The sequence below is a fragment of the Eretmochelys imbricata genome, chromosome 3, assembly GCF_965152235.1.
Source record: "Eretmochelys imbricata isolate rEreImb1 chromosome 3, rEreImb1.hap1, whole genome shotgun sequence".
Taxonomy (NCBI): Eukaryota; Metazoa; Chordata; order Testudines; family Cheloniidae; genus Eretmochelys; species Eretmochelys imbricata.
This window is the reverse complement of record NC_135574.1, coordinates 79221984-79248438: the sequence shown is the minus strand read 5'-3', so window position 1 is coordinate 79248438 and position 26455 is coordinate 79221984.

Genomic DNA, 26455 nt, shown 5'->3' with positions numbered 1-26455 from the left:
TGCTCTCTTTTGCATCCCTGCCAATCTTTTGGGCCAATTTAGTTCTACTGCAACAGGCCATAATTTCATTGAAATCAAAGTAGTAACAGCATGGTTGAATTTGACCCATTGCGACTTTACTGAGTTATAGGGGCATAACTGAATGCAGAAGCTGGACCATGTTGTTTCAGGGTGACACAATTTAAAATCTTAGTTCAAGTTATCTCTGAAGCAGAAGTTCTGTGAAGAGAAAAAATTAAATCTAAACAATAGTGTGCTGAAGTTAAGTCGAATGCACAACATGATATATTTGTGTAAAGCTTGAGAGAGTGCCTGTGCTGTGCTCCTCAATCTCTGCTATTCTTTTTCTCTCTCTCCTTCTAGAATACTATATCACCTGCCCCCTTACAACAGATTTAAATTCTTCCCGAAGGAACACCTCAAAAGGAGCTAAAGATACATTACCTTCACAATACATATTATCTGTTAAAATGTAAAGAAAAGAAAGATTCTTCAGAAGTGGTCTTGTATTCAGACTTCAGCACAATGACTCAGTTTACAATAATCTAATTTAGAAGCAGTGAAGCATAGTTACGTAGGACAAATCATGGAGGAGCACATTAACATCTTACAATATATACAAAGGTGATCCTGAAGTATGCCTTATGGGTAAATTAAAGGTCCTACACATTCCAAGAGTATTTCAGATTTCTATACACTTTTCATGGGAATTCTATTACTCAAGATTTTAGCGATGATTTACTGCAGCACAGTATTATACTGTGGAAGATGAGAAACTTGTGGTTTTATTCAAAAGCAACCTGATGTTAACCATTGCCTAAAAATGCTTATAAACAACAGCATCCCTTTCCACCTCATCCTGCAAAAAATATGGTGTTCTAATTTGGGGTGTATACTAATGGATGCTAAAAAATTGATATTCAATTTTGTTAAAATTTCATATTACCTGTGACAAAGTTCCTCCTCTATCTTGGTGGGTCTTGCACTTATTGGCAGATTTGCTCACCTTGGAGCTTCACGGCAGCCCTCAGCTTGGCCGTTTTTCTGAACCCTCAGTCCAGGTCGACTCCTCCTGTGTCTGACCAGGAGTTGGGAGGTTTGGGGGGAACCCGGGTCCCCCTTCTATTCCGGGTTCCAGCCCAGGGCCTTGTGCAATGCAGCTGTCCAGAGTACCTTCTGGAACAGCTGTGCGACAGCTACAACTCCCTGGGCTACTTCCCCATGGCCTCCTCCAACACCTTCTTTATTCTCACCATAGGAACTCCCTCCTGGTGTCTGATAATGCTTGTACACCGGAGTCCTCCAACAGTCCACGTTCTCACTCTCAGCTCCTAGTGCCTCTTGCTCCCAGCTCCTCACACACGCACCACAAACTGAAGTGAGCTCCTTTTTAAAACCCAGGTGCCCTGATTAGCCTGCCTTAATTGATTCTAGCAGCTTCTTGATTGGCTGCAGATGTTCTACTCAGCCTGTCTTAATTGTCTCCAGAAGGTTCCTGATTGTTCTGGAACCGTCCCTGTTGGGAAACGGAACGTCCTTTGCTTGCTCCTCAGCTATCTGCTTTCTATTCTTTCCTAAAGCCCCCTGGCCTGGATTTTTCTTACTTTTTGCACCTGCCTTAGTCCCCCGCCCCGACTGGGCCAGACGCTTTTTTGTTTTTTCTTGATTCTTTGGTTTTTTTTTTCCCGTTTACGTCCTTTGCCAGCACCTGCCCACCCTCCCCACGCCTGCTTTCGGGCACAGCTACTTGTCTCAGCTGAGCCCCCGGAGGGGGGGGGGGAAGATTGCCGATTTGCTGTCTGGAGGGGGGAGTGGAAACCCCCAGACCCAGCCGTTTTGCTAGCAGCTCGGACTTTACAACATTCTCAGCATGCCGGAAGCCTTGGAACACAGCCAACACAGCTGGAGAAGAAGATTTCAGAAGACAGGAGAAATAATCCAGGACAGCTATAAATCTTCGTGAAGGGGGCCGTAAGACTGAGTATTTTTCTGAATTATACTCTCGTGGGGGGGGAGTTTGACTGTGGTTTACTTGCGTTTGTGGCGGCACAGGGGATGTGGTGTGGAGACCCCCCCTCCCTGATCCATCGGTGCCGCTAACTCCCCACCCTTACTACAAATGTCACGCCCCCCCCGCCGTCCGTCCCTGCTGGCAACCTGCCATCTCCCTTCGGATCCAGGTGTTTGCTTTGAACTTTGCATTCCGGACCGGACATAACAGCCGACCACCCGAGACTCTTTGGACAAACGTGTGTGGGTCTGCACCCCCCCCCCAGATTGCTTATCCCACAGCTTGCCCCTATTCCTGGACCCTGATTTTGTTTCCCCCCCCCAGTCCAACCCCCTCGGCATTCCCCCACCCCCCTGCCTGCAGCACATAGGGAGGGGCGGCTGCTCCGCTTCTCCCCTCCCCCCTCCTCCTTCCGGTGTCTCCCTGTCTCTCCCTGCTCACAATGGCGGGGAATGAGAGGGGTGAGGCCGCTTCAATAAAACTAGTTGTCCCTCCCATGCCACCACCCCTGCACAACCCCCAAGGTCCCCCCCCCCACTATTGTCAAGATACTTGCCACCACCCCCCCTCCCCGCAGCAGGAGGCACCGGGGCAATCGCTGCTGCTGCTGCACCCACCGTCCCCCCAGATCCTAGGAACCCCCCCCGGGTTGGCCAGAAGGGCCAGGGCGGGAGGGAAGGAAAGGGCCCCGCTAAAACCACTGAGCCCTCCATGGCAGGGGCTGCCCCCACCGCTGTGGCCTCGTCATCAACCGTGGCGCCCCTCCCTGCGTTTCCCTCCACCAGCTCTGCGATTGTCCTTCCCCTGGCCCCCAGGACGTATGCCCGGGCGGCAGCGGGCTCCCCCCTGCCTGCCGCCTTGTCATCTCGCCCCCCCCGCATCCACCACCATCACCAGCGGCCGGGGCCCATTCCCCGCCTTGACCAGGAGGCACGGCGTCTGTTGCCTCCTGGTGCCCGCCTCGCCCCACGTGGAGACATACGTGCAGGCGTTGGTGAAGGTGGTAGGACCCACGGCTATTGTGGCGGCCTCCAAGATGTATGGGAAGGTCGTTTTTTTCTTAGCTTCGGAGGCTGCCGCCCAGGAGGCGGTGGAGAGGGGCCTGACGTTGTGGGGGGTGTTTGTCCCCCTAGAACCATTAGAAGACCTGGGCGTTCGCCTCGTCCTCACCTCCGTTCCTCCCTTCTGACCCAATGCTGCCCTGTTACCCGCTCTCTCCACTCTGGGGAAACTTGTCTCTGTCATCAGCCCTCTCCCATTGGGCTGCAAGGACCCCACCCTCCGTCACATTTTTTCGTTCCGCCGGCAAGTGCAGCTTCTACCGCCGGCAGGGGCGCATGACGAAGAGGCGTTCGAGGGGTCTTTTCTAGTCCCCTACCAGGGAGCCCGCTATCGGGTCTTTTACTCCACCGGAGAGGCCCGGTGCTACCTCTGCCACTCAGCGGGGCATGTCCGCAGAGACTGCCCTTTGGCCCGGGGGGGAGGGGCACCCAAAACCCCCGAGACCCGGCAGGATGTCGGCCCCGTCGCTGCTGACGCCCCTGACTGCCCGGCACCTGAAACCAACCCCCCTCCTATTCGACCCATTGCTGCTCCCGTCCAGGCCCAAGAGATACCTTCCCTACAATGCCCGGGCGAGCAAGGGAGTTCCACCCTTGCTAGTACCAATTCAACAGAGCCCATGGAGGAGGGTGTGGCAAGGATATTACCGGGTATAGGAAAGGGCCCACCCCAAGGAGAAACCCCCACCCCTCATGCTGCCTCACCGCTACCTCCCCGAACCCCTGAACCATCGCCTCCGCCCCCCAACACGACCCCTGCTAACCAAACCCCAGATGACGCTATGGAGGGCTGGACCCTAGTCCAGGGGAAACGAGGCAAGCGGAAGGCTCGAGCTCCGCTGCATCCATCCAATGCGGAAGCCCCCCGGAAGACCAGGAAAGGGGGCACTGCTATCGAGCCTCCCGCCACGGCCACGAGCGAGATCCATCCCCTGGTGTCGGGAGGGGAAGACGGACTGGCATTGGAGGGCAGAATCCCCCCTCCATGGGAGACCCTCCCCTCCGAGACTTCTGAGGACGCCCCTTCTGCCTGGATACCACCCGAACCCCCCGCGAACCCCGAGGCGACCGTTGAGGCGGGCCCTAGAGGAGAGGCCCCTGGGATGGCAGGAGCCGGCCTCTCCCCCGTGTACGCGGAGATTGAGGCCCTAGATTTGACCCCTGTCACCCAGGGAGGGGATGATCTGCTGCCGGCTGGCCTCGAGCTGGGCAACCTTACCCCAGCTTCCCTTTCCCCATGCTCCCTCCCCCTAATTGCCTTCCCGGGTGAGCACCCTGCAGAAGGTGGTCCACCACCTGATGCCATGGCTGCTAAGACCACCATGGAGCCAGCGCCTAGCATTATTGGGAGCCCCCTCCCTTACCCCTTAACCCTTGACTCTGCTCAGGAGGCACTTTCCTTTAGCTGCTTGCCTCCTGAACCCCAGAGCCTTACCCCTGCCCCTGCCCCCACCCCTGTCCCTGCCCAAGTCCCCTCCTCCTGCAATGCTAATGCCGCCCCTGGGGTTATTTCCTTTCTGTCTTTTGCAGATTCCCCCCAGGGAGCAGTCTTTGCACTTTCTAGCCACGACCCATTAGGAGTGGTAATTTTTCCCCTGCCATCCCCCTCCACCCCAAGGCGTGAAATGAATTTAATAACCCCAGCCTGTCAGACGCCCCATCGGTGGTCCGCACCCTGTCTACCCGCCATAGCGGACCACGAGGCTGTATTAAGAGTCTCACCAGGGAACACCTCGGGAATTGTAACCCCACCCCCCCATGAGCTGCGGCATGCACTACGGAAGTTCCTAGCGCACACCCGTGGCGCCCGCAATAGGGCACAGCTGGCTCTTCAGCTATGGGGGCACTTTGATCAAATCCTCCAGGCCACGAGGGCCCTTATAAAGGAGGGCAGGGGGCAAGGAAGGCGCGGTGCTGCGGCCTACGAGCGAGCCCGCAGCTTCCGACGCGATCTACTCACCCACGGGATGGGTCACGGGTTGCTGCTCAACCCACCAGGGGCCCTGAACACCCCGGCCAACACGAAACCCCCACCCCCCCAGCCCTCCTCATGACGCCTCTTATTATTGCGACCCTGAATACCAGGGGCTGTAGGATGGTCTCTGCAGGTCCCAGGTGCTCTCTTACCTTCGGGAAGGGGGGTACTCTGTAGTTTTCCTGCAGGAGACCCATACAGACCCGGCCGCCGAAGACAGGTGGCGGCTGGAGTCGGGGGACGGGGTATACTTTAGCCACTTCACGACCTGGCAAGCTGGAGTGGCAACCCTGTTCTTCCCCAACCTATGGCCTGAGGTGCTAGGGGTCAATGAGGCCGTGCCGGGCCACCTGCTGCACCTTCAAGTCCGTATGGAGGGGCTCGTGGTCAATCTTGTTAACATCTATGCCCCGCAAATGAGCTCCAGGCGGCCACAATTTTATCAGCAGGTGTCCGACTTTTTCGGCACCCTGGATTCGCACGAGTGCCTGGTCCTGGGAGGGGACTTTAACACCACCCTCGAGGAACAGGACCACTCAGGGGCCGAACCGAGCCCAGCCGCCGCAAATATTCTCCAAGGGATAGTTGAACATCACTTCCTAGTGGACATCTGGCGTGACCATCACCCAGATGACACCTCCACGTTCACCTTTGTCCGGGTGGAGGCCCATCGGTCACACCACTCTCGGTTGGACCGTATTTACTTATCCCGTTTCCATCTTTCACAGGCCCACTCCTCCGCCATTCGGCCGGCCCTATTCTCCGATCATCATTTAGTCACCGTAACGGTCTCCCTCCGTGCAGAGAGACCGGGGCCGGCCTATTGGCACTTTAATAACAGCCTGTTGGAGGACGAGAGCTTTGTGATGTCCTTCCGGGAGTTTTGGCTGGCCTGGCGAGAGCAGTGGCATGCCTTTCCCTCAGTGCGGCGATGGTGGGATCTCGGGGAGGTGCGCGCCAAGCTCTTCTGCCGTGACTACACTCGGGGCACCAGCCGACGGCGAAATGCGGCGATAGAGCAGTTGGAACGGGAGGTCTTAGAGATGGAGAGGTGCCTGGCCGCCGATCCCGAGGACCCGTCCCTCTGCGGAGCGTGCCGGGAGAAGCGGGAGGAGCTCCGGGCCCTCGAGGACCACCGGGCCCGAGGTGCCTTCGTTCGGTCCCGCATCCGCCTCCTTCGGGAGATGGACCGCAGCTCCTGCTTCTTCTATGCCCTGGAGAAAACAAGGGGGGCCAAGAAACACGTCACCTGCCTTCTTGCGGAAGACGGCACCCCCCTCACGGATCCGGAGGAGATGTGTGGGAGGGCCCGTGACTTCTACACAAGCCTTTTCTCCCCGGATCCGACTGACCCTGGCGCTTGCAGGGTGCTCTGGGAGGAACTCCCCACGGTCAGCGTGGGCGACCGAGACCGACTAGAGCTGCCTCTCACCCTGGCCGAGTTCTCGGAAGTCCTCCGTCGCATGCCCACCAATAAATCTCTGGGCATGGACGGGCTGACCATGGAGTTTTACCGCGCGTTCTGGGACATTCTCGGCCCAGACCTAGTCACCATCTGGGCTGAGTCCTTGCAGAGCGGGGTCCTCCCTCTGTCATGCAGGCGAGCGGTGCTTGCTTTGCTGCCGAAGAAGGGGGACCTCCGCGATCTACAAAACTGGCGTCCCGTCTCACTCCTTAGCACGGATTACAAAATCGTAGCAAAAGCAATCTCGCTGCGGCTAGGGTCCGTGATGGCAGACTTGATCCACCCAAACCAGACCTATACTGTCCCGGGTCGCAGCATTTTTGACAACCTCTTTCTAGTCCGAGACCTTTTGGAACTCGGGCGGAGAGATGGTCTGTCGTTTGCCCTCCTGTCTCTTGATCAGGAGAAGGCGTTCGATAGAGTAGACCATGGGTACCTCCTGAGCACTCTGCAGGCGTTTGGATTCGGACCTCAGTTTGTGAGTTTTCTGCGGGTGCTGTATGCCTCCGCGGAGTGTTTGTTTAGGCTCAACTGGACCCTGACTGAACCGGTCAGCTTCGGGCGAGGAGTGCGGCAGGGGTGCCCCCTCTCGGGCCAGTTGTACGCTCCGGCGATCGAGCCTTTCCTCTGTCTCCTCCGCAGGAGGATGACAGGGTTGGTGCTGCGGGAGCCTAGAGCTGTGGCTGGTCCTGTCGGCGTACGCCGATGACATACTCCTCGTGGTCCAGGACCCGGGCGACTTGGCGCGAGTGGAGGCATGCCAGGCCATCTATTCAGCAGCCTCCTCCGCCCGAGTCAACTAGGTCAAGAGCTCTGGCTTGGCGGTGGGGGACTGGCGGCAGGTAGGCTCCCTCCCACCCGCACTTCAGATCATCCGGTGGAGTGCGGGTCCACTGCTCTATCTCGGCGTTTACCTTTCCGCCACGCACCCTTCCCCGCCGGAGAACTGGCAAAATTTAGAGGGTGGGGTGATAGAACGGATCCGGAAATGGACGAGGCTACTCCGATGTCTCTCCCTCCGAGGGAGAGCACTGGTGCTTAATCAACTAGTCCTGTCCACACTCTGGTACCGGCTCAACACCCTGACCCCGTCCCCGGGTTTCCTGACCCACCTCCAGAGATTGATTCTAGAGTTCTTCTGGTCAGGAATGCACTGGGCCCCTGTTGGAGTTCTTCATCTACCCCTGAAGGAAGGAGGGCAGGGCATGAAGTGTCTGTACACTCAGGTCCGTGTCTTCCACCTCCAGGCCCTGCAGAGGCTCTTTTATAGTGCAAGTAGTTCGGCGTGGAGCATACTGGCGCACGCCTTCCTGCGCCGCTTCCAAGGGCTTCGATACAACCGGCAGCTCTTTTATCTTTCTCCGAGGGGTTTTCCGCGAGACCTCTCCGGGCTGCCGGTCTTCTACCAGGACCTCCTCCGGACCTGGAAACTGTTTCTAACAACCAGGTCCGTGGCGGCCACCGTGGGAGCAGATCTCCTCACGGAGCCCCTGCTACACAACCCCCAGCTCCGTGTGCAGGTGGCGGAGTCCCGCTCGGTGTGCAAGAGGTTGGTCCTGGCAGAAGTCATGAGGGTTGGAGACCTCCTGGACTACGACCGGAGAGACTGGCTGGATCCCCTGACGCTCGCTCGGCGCATGGGGCTCTCCAGCCCCCGTACCCCCCGGCGCGTACTTCAGGAGGTGAAGGCCGTCTTGACCCCCGCTGCTCGGGCTTATGTTAGCCGAGCCTTGTGCGAGGGCGCACCTCGCCCATCCTTTACCCCAGGCCCGCCAGACCTTTCCATCTTGCCCCTACCCCGTAGATCCCAACAAACCCCTCACCCTTTCACTGCAAGCCGGCTGCACGAACTGCAGCCGGTTAGTTTTCAAATTGCACCACGGAAATATTTATATACACTTACGCTTCACACCCTTCACGCCCACACCCTGGTGTCCCGTCCCGATACAAAGTGGCGGGACCTCCTGCCACCTTTGGAGGGTGAGCAACCTCGGTGGGCCAGCCTGTATTCCACCTTGGTCCCGAGGCCCGTCGGGGACATCAGTTGGCGGCTCCTTCATGGAGCTGTGAGCACGGGCATGTTTCTAACACGGTTTACCCTTTCCGGACACTTGTCCTTTTTGTAATGTGAGGGAAACCCTGGCGCACGTATATTTAGAGTGTGCCAGATTGCAGCCCCTTTTCCGGCTCCTCACAAATATTCTATTGCGCTTCTGGCTTCATTTCTCCCCTCACCTTTTTATCTATACACTTCCCATCCGTGGCCCCACAAAGTCGCGGGATCTTCTGGTCAACCTCCTCCTAGCCTTGGCTAAAACAGCCATTTATAAAACCAGAGAGAGGAGGTTGGCCCATGAAACGTCCTGCGATTGTGGGGCCTTTTTCCGATCCTCAGTACATTCACATATCCGGGCGGAGTTCCTCTGGGCGGCGTCCACCGACTCCCTTGATGCTTTCGAGGAGCGGTGGGCGCTGTCCGGGGTTCTCTGCTCGGTGACCCCATCCGGTTCCCTCCGTCTGACCCTTTGATTGAGCGAAAGAGCGAGAGACGCCAGACCCAGCCGTTGCCACTGTGGATACCATCATTACTGTCATCTAGGAGGGGTCCTATAATACATGGGTGTCTACCTCCCCCACTCCGAAATCGCCCACCCCGCAGCCGTGCCCATCTTGCCGGGCACTCTCAGGAGAGGGATAATCAGTGACACCGGGCGCGGCACTAGGTAACTCGAGGGGGTGGAAGACCACAAGTGTCGAGGAAGCCCCCCCGCTCTAGGCCACCAGGTAACTCAGGAGGGTGGAAGACCACGAGTGTCAAGGAAGCCCCCCTGCTCTGGGCCCAGGCTTGCCTGAACACTTCTCCCTCCTGAAAGCTGCTGTGTTATACCTTCTGTTTGCGTTGTTTTGTTGCATAGTTTGTTTTGTTTTCTTTGGTAATTCTTTGTAAGTATTACAAATAAAATTCTTTTCTGTTTCAAAAAAAAAAAAAAAAAAACCCTTCCCTGTTACCTTACCCAGGGAAAAGGGACCTACTTAGCCTGCTCTCCTGCTGGTGCCCTCTGGCCTGGGCTTTCCTTGCTTTTTGCCCCTGCTTTCGGCTTCCCCCCCGACCGGGCCAGACGCTCCCCCCCTTCTCCTCCCTTTCTTTTTTTTTTTGTTTTGTTTTTTTTCTTTCCTGCTGTTGCTAGAGTGCTGGCCGGCTGCCGGCCGGGTGTTAGCCTCCCTCCCCCCCCCCCCCCGCGCTCACCTGCCCTCGGACGCTGCTGCCGCTCCAGCTGAAACCTCCCCTGTGACAGAGGGGGGGCCTGCCGGCCCGCTTCCCCAGAGTGGGGGAGTGGAAGGACCCAACCCCCAAACCCAGCCGCTTGCTGTTTGTCTGCGGACCCGTTATCGGTTGAGAGGATTCTTATCACTTACTCCGGCATTTCTGGAATCCTGTTGCTGAAAAAAAGAAAACCCGGAATAGACAGAAAAAAAGCCGTCCACCAGAGGAACACTGCCCGGGGAATCTACAAATCGCTGTGGAGGGGGCCTAAGACTGAGTAACTTTCGAACTGTGATCTCGTGGGGGGGGAGTCCTTGACTGTGTCTTAATTGTGTTTGTAGGGATACAGGGGTGTGGCACAGAGCTGCCCCCCGATTCATCTGTGTCCTCCCAATCCCCACACTACAACCTTCCTCACTGCCCCCCCCACCCCAGCCATCTTTGCTGGCTATCTAACATCTGCCTCTGGATTTAGCTGCTCGCCCTGATTCCACCGCGTGGACCAGAAGCACCAGTCAACCAAACAGGACTCTCTGGACAAGCATACAGTGGTTTATGTGCCCCCCCCACCCGAATTGTCCACCCCACAGCTTGTCCCTTTCTATCTGACCCCAATTCCTGTTAACCACCTGCCACCGCCCCCGCTGGGGCATCGGCAATGGAGGGCACTGGGGTGACCTCCACCGCTGCCATGCCCATCGCCTCCCCAGATTCTAAGGAAGCCCCTCCAGCCAGTGGGAAAGGCCAGGGCAAGAAGAAGGGGAAGGGCCCCGTTAAAACCACCGGGCCCTCCATGGCAGGGGCCACCCCCACTGCCCCCTCCATGCCACCGACCACGGCGTCCTCCCCCGCTGCCCCCTCCACCAGTTCTGCGGATGTCCCTCCCTCAGCCCCCAGGACGTATGCCTGGGTGGCAGCAGCCCCCCCGCCTGCCGCCTCATCATCTCTCCCGCCCACCGCCTCCGCCACCATCAATAGCGGCCAGGGCCCCTTTCCCACCATGACAAGGAAGCACAGTGTCTGATGCCTCCTGGTGCCTGCCTCGCCCCATGTGGAGACCTATGTGCGGGTGTTGGCGAGGGTAGTGGGGTCCTCAGCCATTGTGGTGGCCTCCAAAAAGTACGGGAAGGTCGTCTTCTTCTTAGCATCAGAGGCTGCCGCCCAGGAAGCAGTGGAGAGGGGCCTTGCGGTGAGGGGGTGTTTGTCCCCCTAGAGCCGCTAGAGGACCTGGGCGTCCACCTGGTCCTGACTTCGGTCCCTCCTTTTCTCCGCAATGCTGCCCTGCTACTCGCCCTTTCCACCCTGGGGAAACCTGTTTCTGTTATCAGCCCTCTCCCATTGGGCTGCAAAGACCCCACCCTCCATCACATTTTTTCCTTCCGCTGGCAAGTGCAACTTTTATTGCCATCAGCGGCACGCGACGGAGTGGCGCTCGAAGGGTCCTTCCTAGTCCCCCACCAGGGGACCCATTACCGGGTGTACTTTTCAACGGGGGAAGCCCAGTGCTACCTCTGCCGGGCGTCGGGGCATATCCGAAGGAACTGCCCCTTAGCCCGGCAAGAAGGGGCACCTGGGATCCCCGAGACCCTGCAGGACATCGGCCCCGTCATTACCGATGCCCTTGGCTGCCCGGTACCCAAACCCGCCCCCCTTCCTCTTTGGACCACCTCTACTCCTGCTCAGGCCCAAGGGGAACCTCCCCTACAACGCCCAGATGAGCGAGAGAGCCCTGCCCTCGCTGCTGACAGTCTAGCGGGGCCTATGGAGGAGGGTGTGGCAGAGATACCACCAGGCATGGGAGAGAGCCTGCCCCAGGGAGAATCCTCCCTCCGTTATGCTGCCCTACCGTTCCCCCCCCACAGGTCCATGAGCCATCGCCTTTACCCCCTGACGTGACCCCTGCTAAACAGCCCCCAGATGATGCCATGGAGGGCTGGGCCCTAGTCCAGGGGAACCGAGGCAAGCGGAAGGCTCGATCTCCACCTCATCTACCCGAGGCGGAGGCCCCCTGGAAGACCAGGAAGGGGGGCACCGATGCCGAACCTTCCGCTTTGCGCACGAGTGCGTCCCATCCACTGGTGTCAGCTGGGAAAGATGTGGCAGCACCGGAGGGAAGTGTCTCCCCTCCACGGGAGACCCTCCCCTCCGAGACCCTTGAGGAAGCCCCTTCTGTCCTGACGCTACCCGAAGCCCCCATGAACCCCGAGACAACCGTCGTGGCGGGTGCCGGTGGGGAGAACCCCGGGGCAGCGGAAAGTGTCCTCTCCTCCTTGTTCGAGTAGATCGAAGCCTTATATCTGACCCTGGTCGCCCAGCAAATATCGATCTGGGCGACCTCACTCCACCCCTCTTTTCCCCATGCTCCCCCCCCCTTAACTGCTGCTTCTGCTCCCACCTCCAAGGAGCCCCTGGACTCCTCCACCTACCCAGCTGCTGATGGCACCGCGCTAATGACCACTGAGCCTGCTCAGGTGGCAGCTGGTGCCATGCGGCCGGGGCACGAGTCACCAGGGGCACCCCCTGTTGGTGCGGAGCAATCGACTTCCTTCCCAGGTGAGGGCCCTACAGAAGATAATCCACCTCCTGATGCTGTTGCCGCTAAATCCACCACAGAGCGCGTGCCCAGTGTCACTGAGAGCTCCCTCCCCACCCCCTTAATCCTTGAGCCTGATCGGGATGCGCCACCATCCAGCTGCTTGCCTTCCAAAACCCAGAACTTCGCCTCTGCCCCTGCCCCTGCCCCTGCCCCTATCCAATTTACCTCTTGCAATATCATTGCCGCACCTGGGGCTGTCTCCTTCCCTTTCCCAACTGATGACCCCCAGGGAGCGGCCTTTGTTTTTTCCTGCCCTGACCCATTAGGAGCTGCTATTTTCCCTCCACCGCCCGCTATTGCCCCAGAGCTTGAGGCAGGCCTAGAAGCTCCAGCCCATCAGGCACCCCGTCGGGGGTCTGCACCCTGCTTGTCCGTTTTAGTGGACCACAGGGCTATACCAAGGGCCCCGCCAGGGAACAACCGGGAAACGGTAACCTCACCCCCCCATGAGCTGCGAGGAGAGCTGCTGAAGTTTTTAGAGGATGTCCGTGGCTCTCGCAACAAGGTACAGCTTGCTCTCCAGCGATGCGGGGATTTTTTTCAAATCCTCCAGGCCACAAGGGCCCTCATGGGGGAAGGTAAAGGGACAGGGAAGCAGGATGCCGTGGCCTACTGGTGGGTCCGCGTCTTCCGTGACCAATTACTCACCTAAGGGATGGGTCAAGGACTGTTGCGTGGCCCGCTGGGGGATGCGAGCATCCCTTCCAGTGAGAATCCTCCCCCGGCCCCCCCATGACACCTCTCACCATCGCAATGTTGAACACCCAGGGTTGTAGGATGGCTCTCCGCAGGTCCCAGGTGCTCTCCGCAGGTCCCAGGTGCTCTTCTTCCTTCGGGAGGGAGGGTACTCTGTGATTTTCCTGCAGGAGACCCATACGGATCTGACCACCGAAGACAGTTTGGCAGCTGGAGTGGGGGGAAAGGGTCTACTTTAGCCATTCCACGATTCGGCAGGCTGGAGTGGTGACCCTGTTCTCCCCCGACCTACGGCCCGAGGTGCTAGGGGTCGCCGAGGCCATACCGGATCGCCTGCTGCATCTCCGGGTCCATATAGAGGGGTTCGTGGTTAACCTCATTAACGTCTATGCCCTGACATCGGGCCCAGAGTGACTGCAATTCTATCAGCAGGCATCTGCTTTCCTCGGCACCTTAGATCCTCATGAGTGCCTGGTCCTGGGAGGGGATTTTAATATCACCCTCGAGGAGCGAGACTGCTCGGGGACTGAGCAGAGCCCGGCCGCCGCAGACACCCTCCGGGAGATAGTTGAACATCACTCCCTAGTGGACATCTGGCGTGACCACCACCTGGATGACACTTCCACGTTCACCTTTGTCCGGGTGGAAGCCCATCGGTCGAGCCACTCCTGGTTGGACCACATTTATTTATCACGCTTCCATCTCTCATGAGCCTACTCTTCCAGCATTCAGCTGGCCCCATTTTCTGACCATAACCTAGCCACCGTGACAGCCTCCCTCTGTGCGGAGAGGCCAGGGCTGGCCAGCTGGCATTTTAACAACAGCCTGTTGGAGGATGAGGGCTTTGTGATGTCCTTCCAGGAATTCTGACTGGCCTGGTGAGGGCAGTGGCGTGCCTTTCCCTTGGCGCGGCGATGGTGGGACCTGGGGAAGGTGCGTGCCAGGCTCTTCTGCCGCGACTACACCCAGGGCACCAGCCGACAAAGAAATGCGGCGATAGAGCAGTTGGAACGGGAGGTCTTAGAGCTGGAGAGGCGCCTGGCTGCCAGCCCCGAAGACCCGCTCCTCTGCGGAGCATGCCGGGAGAAGCGGGAGGAGCTCTGGGCCCTCGAGGACCATCGGGCCCGGGGCGCCTTTGTTCGATCCCGCATCCGCCTTCTTCGGGAGATGGATCGCAGCTCCCGCTTCTTCTATGCCCTGGAGAAAACGAGGGGGGCCAAAAAACATGTTACCTGCCTCCTGGCAGAAAACGGCACCCCCCTCATGGAACCGGCAGAGATGTGTGGGAGGGCCCGAGCCTTCTACGCAAGTCTTTTCTCCCCGGATCCGACTGACCCTGGCGCTTCCAGAGTGCTCTGGGAGAAGCTCCCTACGGGCAGCGGCAGCGACCAAAACCGGCTAGAATTGCCTCTCACTCTGGCCGAGTTCTCAGAAGCCCTCTGTCGTATGCCCACTAATAAGTCTCCAGGCATGGACGGGCTGACCGTGGAGTTCTACCACGTGTTTTGGGACGTCCTCGGCCCAGACCTAGTCACCGTCTGGGCTGAGTCTCTGCAGAGCGGGGTCCTCCCTTTTTTGTGCAGGTGAGCTATGCTCGCCTTATTGCCGAAGAAGGGGGACCACCGCGATATACGAAATTGGCGTCCCGTCTTGCTCCTCAGCATGGACTACAAAATCGTAGCGAAAAAAATCTCGCTGCGGCTAGGGTCTGTGCTGGTGGATGTGATCCACCCAGACCAGATCTACACCGTCCCGGACCGTAGTATCTTTGATATCCTATTTCTGGTTCGGGACCTTTTGGAACTCTGGCGTAGAGACGGTCTGTCGTTCGCCCTCCTGTCCCTAGATCAGGAGAAGGCATTCGATAGGGAGGACCATGGGTACCTCCTGAGCACTCTGCGGGCGTTTGGCTTCGGACCCCAGTTTGTGGGTTTTCTCCGGGTGCTGTACTCTTCCGCAGAGTGTCTTGTTAAGCTCAACTGGACCCAGACCGAACTGGTCAGCTTCGGGCGAGGAGTACAGCAGGGGTGCCCCCTCTCAGGCCAGCTGTACGCTCTGGCAATTGAGCCCTTCCTCTGTCTCCTCTGCAGGAGGTTGACAGGGTTGGTGCTGCGGGAGCCGGAGCTGCGGCTGGTCCTGTCGGCGTACACTGATGACGTGCTCCTCCTGATCCAGGACCCCGGCGACTTGGCATGGGTGGAGACTTGCCAGGCCATCTATTCGGCAGCCTCCTCCGCCCGGGTCAACTGGATCAAAAGCTCTGGCTTGGCTGTAGGAGACTGGTGGCAGGCGAGCTCCCTCCCACCCGTGCTTCAGACCATCCAGTGGAGCGTGGGTCTGCTGCTCAACCTTGGCATTTACCTTTCTGCCACGCATCCCTCTCCACCAGAAAACTGGGAAAATTTAGAGGGCAGGGTGATAGAGCGGCTCCAGAAATGGATGGGACTATTCCGATGTCTCTCCCTTCATGGGAGAGCACTGGTGCTTAATCCACTAGTCCTGTCCATGCTCTGGTACTGGCTCAACACCCTGGTCCAGGCCCCAGGTTTCCTGACCAACCTCCGGACATCGATTCTGGGGTTCTTTTGGTCAGGAACGCACTGGGACCCGTAGGGGTTCTTCATCTACCCCTGAAGGAAGGAGGACAGGGCCTGAAGTGTCTACACACTCAGGTCTGTATCTTCCACCTCCAGGCCCTACAGAGGCTCCTCTATGGTGCAGGCAGTTCGGCATGGAGCACACTGGTGCCTGCCATCCTGCGCTGCATCCGAGGGATCCGATATGACTGGCAGCTCTTTTATCGCCATCCGGGAGGTCTTCCGCGAGACCTCTCTGGGCTGCCGGTCTTCTACCAGGACCTCCTCTGGACTTGGAAACTGTTTTTAATGACCAGGTCCATGGCGGCCTCCGAGGGGGTAGATGTCCTCGCGGAGCCCCTGCTACACAACCCCCAGCTCCGTGTGCAGGTGGCGGAGTCCCGCTCGGTGTACCAGAGCTTGATCCTGGCAGAAGTCACGAGAGTCGGAGACCTCCTGGACTATGACCGGGGAGACTGGCAGGATCTCCTGATGCTCGCCCGGCACATGGAGCTCTCCAGACCTCGCACCCCCCCGCGCATACTTCAGGAGGCAAAGGCCGCTTTTCTGCCCACTGCTCGAGCTTACCTCAACCGGGTCCTGCTCGAGGGCACGCCTCACCCACCCTCTACCCCAGGTCCGCTGGACCTTTTAATTGGACCTCTGCCCTGCAGACCCAATCGACCCCCTCATCCTTTCACTGTTAGCGGGCTGCATGAACTGCAGCCGGTATGCTTCCACACCATGCCAAGGAAACATCTATACACGCTTGTGTGTATGTGCCAATTTGTGTCCTGCCCAACACAAAGTGGCGAGACCTTCTGCCACCTTTGGAGGGTGAGCAGCCCCAGTGGGCTAGCCTATATTCCACCTTGGTTCTGAGGCCCATCGGGGACATCAGTTGGTGGCTCCTTCATGGAGCTGTGAGCACGGGCACGTGCTTGGCGCGGTTAACCCCCATCCCAGAGACTTGTTCCTTTTGTGGAGAGAGGGAAACCCTGGTGCACGTATATTTGGAGTGCGCCAGGCTGCAGCTCCATTCCAGCTCCTCACAAATCTCCTATTACGTTTTTGGTTGCATTTTTCCCCTCACCTTTTTATTTATGCACTTGCCATCCGTGGCCTCATAAAGTCTCGGGATCTCCTAGTTAACCTCCTCCTGGCCCTGGCTAAAACAGCCATCTATAAAACCAGAGAGAGGAGGTTGGCCGATGGAGTTTCCTGTGACTATGGGGCCGTTTTCCGATCCTCGGTCCATTCACGTATCCGGGTGGAGTTCCTCTGGATGGCGTCCACCGACTCCCTTCATGTTTTTGAGGAGCGGTGGGCACTGTTTGAGGTTCTCTGCTTGGTGTCCCCTTTGTTTGACCCTTTGATTGGGGAAGAGAGTAAGGGACCCCAGCCTCAGCCATTGCTGCTGCGGACACCACCACCTTAGAGGGGTCCTTTCACACATGGGTGCACGTGTCCCCCCTCCCCCCGGATTGTCCACCCAACAGCCTGCCCCTCTTTTTGGGTGCTTTCAGAGGAGGGAATTGTTGGTGACACCCTGGCGTGGCACCAGGTAGCTCGAGGGGGTGGAAGACCACGAGAGTCAATGAAGCCCCCTTGCTCTGGGCCACCAGGTAACTCGGAAGGGTGGAAGACCACAAGAGTCGAGGAAGCCCCCCCGGCTCTGGGCCCAGGCAAGCTTGAACACTTCCCTCCCCTGAAGCTAATGACAAAACAATTGTGATTGGTAGCTGTGTTACACATTGCATATGCTGCTGTTTTTACCTTGTAAGTGTATTATGCAAATAAAAAAAAACATCTTTTGCTTCAGAAAAAAAAAAAAATTACTCTCCTATAGCCATCTGGCCCGACCCTGTCACAACCTTATGTAATTACATAATTACAAATTACACATCCAAATTACACATGAAAGGCCCTACTAATCTGGATTACAAGATATTTACATACTATAACTTCTTCCCTAGAAAATAAAATGCCATAAAAACACTCAAGTGAGCTATACAAACCATGCAGGTATTAAGGTAAAATTATAACTAAATAGAAACTATCATAAATCTGTCATATTATAATAACATTTGTCACAGCATAAACAATATAAAATCCAGTAATGAAACTGGTTGAGCTCTCTCTTATGTCTACATCACACCAATGCTTGTTTATATTTGAGGGCCTATCAGATTTTTTTGTGAATTCAAAGATTTAAAACTTCTCAGAACTGATATTTAGGAAAGGACTCTAAGTCCACTTTGTGCTGCGTAATGTGTACAAAGTGGATCTGAAGCAGCCAGAGAAGACTGGTGGGGAATTCTCCCTGTGCAGGAGAACTCTCCAAAGGCATAAAGCTTGCAGAGCTTTGCCACCTCCCACGCCAACTGCTCCCTTTGCCCTTGGTATTGAGGGCATTCTGGAGGCAGAGGTATTATGGAGCAGTACTACATCCTCCAGTGATATAGGACTCTTAGGGATATTGACCTTACACTGGCTGTAAATTACAGCTGCTCCCCTGAAATGCTAGCTTGTGGCAGGGCTTGGGATCAACCAGTAACTTATTGCCCTGACCACCACCACACACACAAATGCGCACACATGTTCTTCACTGTTGGGAATCCGTCCCTTGGGGTATACAACTTCTCACACAAACTTACTTAAGTACTGACTTTAGTGGGACTCCGCATGTGCTGAAGTGCTTTGCTGGCGTAGAACCAGCGTGTTTAGCACTGTACAGGATTAAATCCTAGGTCCCCAATTCAGGAAAGCATCCTCATTCAGGAAACCACTTAAGCACATGCTTAACTTTAAGCCATAAAATGTAGTGGATATTACATCTCAAATTAAAACTATTTGTTCAACATAACTATGAAGCTTTGCAATTTCTCTAGCTAATGTGCCTGCAGCAGAAACACTAATAAAAAGCTGTGTCTCCTTAACTCATTAGCCCTCCACAAGGTTTATCATTTGCTCTTCCTACATACACATTGTTATATAGATACCTCAGTGACTAAGCCCAGCATTAATTATATAAAACTTACTTACTGTCATGGGACATTAATATAATCTTTCTACATTTATTTTATTACCTGAAATTTAATTTTTATTCCTTCCCATTCCAACAGAGGCAAAGCTATAAATTGTTAACTGAAGTATGAAGTCTGAATCGATTCTTCTGTCTTCTTTGAAGCTGAATTTCACAGTGGTGTTATGTAAACACCGTCTTCAAAGAGAAGGGTCTTGACAAGGGTGAAACTTTTATTTCAAAGGCTATTGTGAAGGAAAAGGATATAATAGGCAACAACATTGCTGCTTGTAAAATTGTATAGTATTGCTCTCATTTTTGTTGCACTCAGCAACTTCCCCATCACATTAATTCAGACACTGAAGAAATGGACAATGAATTTTTAAAAATTAGCTGAAATTGAATAATGCATAGAAAATCATCAGTTGGAACATGAGAAGTATTTAAAGTACAGCTACCCAATCTTCAAGAAGTTGAATAATTAAAATGATCCTTTATACCTCAGGGAGTAATATCATATTTCCCTTACCACTGGGTAATCAGTGTCACTTTATATCCTGCCATCAGAAGATTGCATTCAGTCCCTTGTGCTTAACAAGCCCACAGTCCTCTCCACTATAAATAAAGCTTAGCTCCTTTGTGAAAATGTTTTTTTTTTTGTTTTGTTTTAATTGTCACTGCATACAGAGGAGAGAGACATTCCTCCCCTCACCTGAGACTTCCTGTGTGGCAGCTACTTACACTGATTCAACTTGCCTTATCAACTTAATTGCAGCAGAGGACTGTCATGGAGAATTGCTTTGATCTAGACTCAGTTCCCCAAGAGAACGTGACAGGCACTACAATGGACAACCATTCAGGACTTCCTGAAGCTGAACCTGCCTCTGTCCTATGACACATATGTCTGACTAAATTACTTCCATGCCTGGGGGCCCAGACCACTAATGAAAGCTTACCTCAGAGAGGGGCAGGGGAAAAAAGGATTCCTTGAAGTGCCCCATGCTCTTTCAGGGAGGATTTCCTTAACTAATATGTTGATCATTATGTTAAAGAAGAGAGTATGGGACCAAAACAATACACGTTCCTTCTCCCAAGCAGCCTCATCCTGATGCGCACTGCCCCAACACCTCAGACCTTCCTGCCTGAGTCTACAGCTAAGTTTTCCTCTTAGAGACCTCTGAATAACACACTTGGGGGATAAAGATCCACTTACTGAGTGTGACGACATCTAATTCTAGACACACATATTTTGCTGGTCTTAGAAAAGGAAATAAGGAAGGGCAAACCTAGAGCTGAGGGGTAAGACAGGAACTCTGAGGGGCTTGATAAATTCTGTGGGCCACCACCTCAGCTGGTGTAAATCAGCATGTTTCCATCGAATTTCATGGAATTACTCTGCTTTAGAGGATCTGGTCTCTATATGTAGTCCATTGTTCACTGGGAATATTGTCCACTGATAAATCTAAATCCTTTATTCTTCTTACCACTGCCCAGCTATTTAGCATGGATATGTTCAAACAGAATTTTTTGGCAAAAACAGACAAGAGTAAATCCTTTTGCGCCATTCATCATCTAGGCTGCTGGAAATTCCTATTGTTCCCCAGGAAGGAGTAGTTATATCATTGGAACATAATGGTGTCAATCCAATCACAAACTTTTGAATTTTTTTCAAGATGTTTGTTAGGATATAGATATTCAGGCCTGTCTGCAAAGGCCTGTACTTTAAGAATTTAGGTGTATTCTTATCACTTGGCTAGTTCTAGGAGTATAAAAAAAAGAATCAAAATCACTGTCTGCTGGTGTAAGGGCCTTCTCTTACTGTGACAGTCTGGGGCCCTATGCTTAGGCTAAGGCCTTTGGCTAAGCAGCAGAGGCAGCCATAAGCTAGGAAGCGAACGGTCACATCCTCACATTCCAAACTAGTCACATTGAAATAAGGTGCTATTGGGCTGTTAGGCACTATCAGGACAGGATTGTATTCCTATCACCTCCAGAGAAAGAGAAGTGCCTAGAAAATGTAAAAGGAAACTTAGTTTGATAGCATCCTATCTGGCAAGAACTCACTTATCAATAGCTGGGATGTGAAATCCTCACTTCTGTATTGTCTTGTCATTATAGTTCCCACTTTGCTATTGTTTGTCTGTATAATCTCTGTCCGGTTGTGATTGTTTCTGTCTGCTGTATAATTAATTTTGCTGGGTGTAAACTAATTAAGGTGGTGGGATACAATTGGTTACATAATCATGTTACAATATGTTAGGATTGGTTAGTTAAATTTCAGGAAAATGATTGGTTAAGGTATAGCTAAGCAGAACTCAAATTTTACTATATAATCTGTAGTCAATGAGGAAGTGAGTGGGTGTGAGTGGGAGGGAGTGGGTGTGTGGGTGGGGGAGATGGGAACAGGGAATGGGGGTAAGGAAATTGGAATAATGTTTGGCTAAGGGCAGGAATGGGAACAGGGACACAGGTGTAAGGCTCTGTGGTGTCAGAGCTGGGAAGGAGGATACTAAGGAAGGAAACTGGAATCATGCTTGCTGGAAGTTCACCCCAATAAACATATAATTGTTTGCACCTTTGGACTTCACGTATTGTTGCTCTCTGTTCATGCGAGAAGGACCAGGGAAGTAAGTGGGTGAAGGAATAAGCCCCCTAACAATGATCATGCAGAGCTCCAGCTGGGAGGGATCCACCTTCATCTGCTGAACAGATCCACACTCACTCTCTCTCTCTCTGTTTTCCAGTTCCAAGGACTCAAAATTTACTAGCGTAGTAACGGAGGAGAGGCTTCCTGATCATATTATCTTGGTCATATCAACCAGGGTTACAGTATCTTAATACTGAAGAAACTTGGCACAGAGGTCCATATGCAAGGAGAGATGAGACAGCTCTTCAGTCAATGGTTTGCTGTATTTGCCTGATAATCATCCGAAGCATACTCCTGAAACTCTTGTTTTCAGGGTGGAAATTGCCACCAGGAAATCCTGAAATGACGTTTATAGGGCCTTTGTTTAATGGGCAAAATCACAGACTGATATAGAAGGAAAATCCCATTCAATGGTTAGTTAAATCTCTAGTCAAGTAATATTTGAATAAATAGGCCAACAATTAGTCATTGTCTTAACATATACCTTCCTTAGTGACAGCTGCAGATCCCTGCAAACCAGCTAAACCCAATACAGGCAGAGCCTGGAGCAATGTAGGTATAGGCATGTCAAAGTCCGTGGCCTTTCAGGCATAGCAGTTAGTAGTAGATGTTATATTGCTAAACTCTTAGTCACAATTCACTGGTCTGGTGACAGAACCATCACAAAACACTACTGGAGCCACTCAGTTGTTGATAAGTACCTCATTACAGATGGAAGTGTCAGGTATTTGAAGGTGGTACATCTCAATGGCAAAAATGATGTGGTAGTATTCCCAGAAGATAACAGCATATTGACCTTGATTTTTAAGAAGGGTTAATTATGTTGAGGATGTCACAGTTACAGGGCTAGATACACCTTTGACCCTTTTTAGTCTCTCTCAAATGCACCCCCTTAGGGACAGGTTTAGCTACTTTCCTCCTCCTCTGCATGGAGCCACACTGTCTTACCACTGCAGCCCATCAGTTCGCAACTGTGTTAACATGACAGGCCCAACTGGGTTTGTCACCCGGAAGCCTTTTACCTGTGGGAGCCTGTGACAGCAGCTGATGAATGTGACTCAAGAACAGCTTATTCAAAACAAAGTGGCATTTCTTTGCCAAAAGGAATGCTTCCTTTAGGAAAGCATATTTCCTTACCTAAGTTAACTTCTCTATCCATAGCTTAAGAAGGTCCAGTTTATTCCCATCTCTGGGGTGGGCAATCCAGCCTACTTGCTGCAGTTTCTTCATCTCTCTCTGTGGCTATATCTACACAATGAACTAGGGGTGTGATCTCTCTACTCATGTACACACACTTGCACTGGATCGCATTGAGCTAGGGCAAGTTGAAATAGCAGTGAAGCCATTGCAGTATGGATAGTGGTAGCGGAGGCATGACTATGCCACAAATCCATGGTCTCTCTGTTATTTGTACTCACTAGCTTGATGAGAATACATGTACATGAGCAGGGAAATCCCACCCCTAGCTCATAGCATAAGCATAGCCTCAATTCTTGTCCTCGATTCTTGGCAGCTCTTGCTGATGGCCCCTAGGTAGCCTTCTAACAACACATTTGACGCCTCCCCCTTTCCTCAGCCCAGAGTCCTATAATAGCTTAGTATCTTCCCTTGATCCTAGATTTAACCTTGGGAAAAATAAATGGTTCTTGCTTTAATGAACCCAGGTAGATGGTATTCCCCAATGAACGGCTACCCCATTGTTTCTTCAAGGATCCTTGACATTCCTTATGAAAGCAGGTTATTTTTGCCTTTGTTTAGCTTCCTGTTAGTTTCCTCCTTATAGCCTCCTTTGATTTAACTATATGCCTTCAGGTAAGATGAGATGCCTGTAATATTTATTAAAAAATCAAACACATAACTCCATAGAAGGGAATACCTGTTATTCGCCCTCCTCTTTCCACCATACACACACATACACACACACACACACTTATTTTCGAGGGGAAAAGTCTCTTTACACACCCTTTTATCACATATATCAGATACCTCTGTTTTGTTTACTTGAAGGTAAGATTCCACCTTTTCTTCATTACAGGTGGAAGATAAAAAGAACCCAGGTTCTGAATCATAAACCAAAAAAAAAAAAAAGCATTAAGTTCTCTCTTACTTCATAAAGATAACTCTTCTGTAGTAAACCTCTGAATTGTTGTTTTGAACTCTGTGCATGTTCCTTTTTTCCTGAAATTTCCAGATTTTTCTTGGCAATGTGTGCTTGGTATATTTTATCTGCTTGAAGGCTTAACCCATACATACAGTGTGGTTCTCTATCCCTATTAGCTGGATATGTTACAAAAAGTATGAAAGAAAGGTATCTTCCATCACTATTTATATCTATAATTTTAGTCTTGATCTTTTGTCAGTGTATTTAATGTTTGTATAATAAGTCCATAAGACCTCTCTTCAGAATTAAGAATACATAACTTTATGTTTATGTATCCTAGCCGTCAGAGTCTTCGTATGCTTTAAAATCAATTATCCACAGGAAATAAGATGACCTCTGTCATAAATATAAAGGGAAGGGTAACCACCTTTCTGTATACAGTGCTATAAAATCCCACCTGGCCAGAGGCAATATCCTGTTAACTGTGAAGGTTTAAGAAGCTCAGCTAACCTGGCTGGCACGTGACCCAAAGGACCAATAAGGGGACAAGATACTTTGAAATCTTGCGGGAAGGAAGGCTTTTGTTTTGTGCTCTTTGTTTATGTGTTTGTTCTCTCTTGGGACTGAGAGAGGCCAGACAGAAATCCATCTTTTCCAACCCATCCTAATCTAAGTCTCCAATATTGCAACCAGCACAGGTAAGCCAGGCAAGGCGGATTAGTTTATCTTTTGTTTTATGTGAATTTTCCCTGTGTTAAGAGGGAGGTTTATTCCTATTTTCTATAACTTTTAGGTTTTGCCCAAAGGGGTATCTTCTGTGTTTTGAATCTGAATACTCTGTAAAGTATTTTCCATCTTGATGTTACAGAGATGATTTTTACCTTTCTTTTTTTTTTTAATAAAACCCTTCTTTTAAGAACCTGACTGATTTTTCCATTGGTCCAAGATCCAGGGGTTTGGGTCTTTGATGATTTTGTAACCAATTGGTTAGGATACTATTCTCAAGCCTCCCCAGGAAATGGGGTGTGTAGGGCTTGGGGGGATATTTTGGGGGAAGATGTCTCCAAGTGGTTTCTTTCCCTGTTCTTTGTTTAAAATGCTTGGTGGTGGCAGCATACTGTTCAAGGACAAGGCAAAGTTTGTACCTTGGGGAAGTTTTTAACCTAAGCTGGTAAGAATAAGTTTAGGGGGTCTTTCATGTACCCTAGAGTTCAGAGTAGGGAAGGAACCCTGACAACCTCCAACTGAAGGAAGTGCAGTTTTTGTATCACAAGGATTTAGAACTCTCAACTGATGCCAGGGATTAGAATTACAGGTGATTATGCCATGGTGAAAATAATATATCATTCCCCTCTAATAGATATACCTATTTAAAAATAGTTGTTTATAGTATCGGCTTCAATTGTGGCTGAGATTTTTATAAACTTCTCAAACTTTTAAGATAAATGGTTCTGCTGTTTAAAAGAACAAAGTTATAGACTATATCTTAATCAAGCATGGATTAAATACACTTCATTTAAAGAAAAATGGCTCAAACTGAAAGAGTTTATTTCTGTTTATTGAGGTAATTAATGGTAATCCATGTCTTCGGGGCCATTATTTATGAACACAATGTATATTGAAATGCCAAGACACAACATAATGGTATCATTCAGTGATATTTTACTTCCACTTACAGTTTTATCTGTGAGTAGTAACATTTTTATTTTCTGCTCTATTTCCTAGCATCTAATCCCCTGGATCTTTTTAACAGTAATGTACAAACATGTTTCTATGAGGAATATGTTTCCTCATAGAATCATTTTTTTAACATAATGAAAACTATTGCAAAATAATCTCTAATTATACCAGTAGGAACCCCCATGGAACATAAAAAACATATACGTAAAATTTTGGTATGTAGTAAAGTTTTCACTGTGAAAATCAGTGCTCTGTTAGTGCACTGTTATAAAAATGCAACTGTGTAAGTCTAGTAGCAAAGTTTCAAAATTAATATTTCAGTCATTTCAAAATTTATTACTTGATGTCATATCTCATAAATGGGCAAGTTAATCTTAGGCACCATCCTGAATCTTCTCAAAAATTCTCATTTTAAAATTCAACTGTCTTCTTTCAGAGCATAGCAAAGAAAAAGTATAGCAAGAGAAATAGCAAATCACTGCATATTTTCTCGGGGCGGGGGGGAACAATTGAGTGTTAAATTTGTGTGCCAAGTTTGATCAGATAATATTTGAAACAGCTGGATGGGCTAAATTAAGTTAACTTTATCATCCTGGTCTTAGTGAGTGCTCCTATAATACAGAGTATATTTCTCAAAAAGGAATTGCTATGTATGGCAGTCTCCTCCAACCATAACAGAAGGTACACTAATGGGCTAACTTCAACAGCTTGTTATGTAATGAATTACTAATCCATTATTTATAAAACTTACAATTAAGTCAATTCTTTTTAAGAAGGACAGATAATCATTAATTTTCATCAAGTAATTTGCTGTTGCTTAGTTCAGAATTAAAATATAGCAAGATGAAAGACAAAACTATTCTCACCTTCCATAATTAAAGCAACCCTTCATGCTAGTACAAATGACTAAAAAGTAATAGGACAGATTCAGAGAGCGAGTAGTAGATCTATGCAATACCATGCAAGTCAATCCATATAATTCATTGGAGTAATGTACTGCTCGACACTGAAGGTGATTGAATCAACATCAGTGTTAGAACAAAGCATTGATTTCTCTCACTTGCTCATGGATATACATCTATACATGCGCTCGTGTGCACACACACACACACACGCACTTCTATAAGCGTCATTAAGTGAGAAAAATCATTGGAATGATTTGAATTTGTATTGGAAAATGAGATGTAGCCAAAAGAAGGAAGTACAGGATGTTGTGTAAATTGTTTGTGCTTTAATTTTTTTTAAATCCATTATTACATTGAATTGGATTTTTCTTCTTCCTTGTTTTTTTTTTTGTTTTGTTTCTTTGTTTGTTTTTGGTATAGAAAATTTACAGACTTAGTATACTTGACTTTCA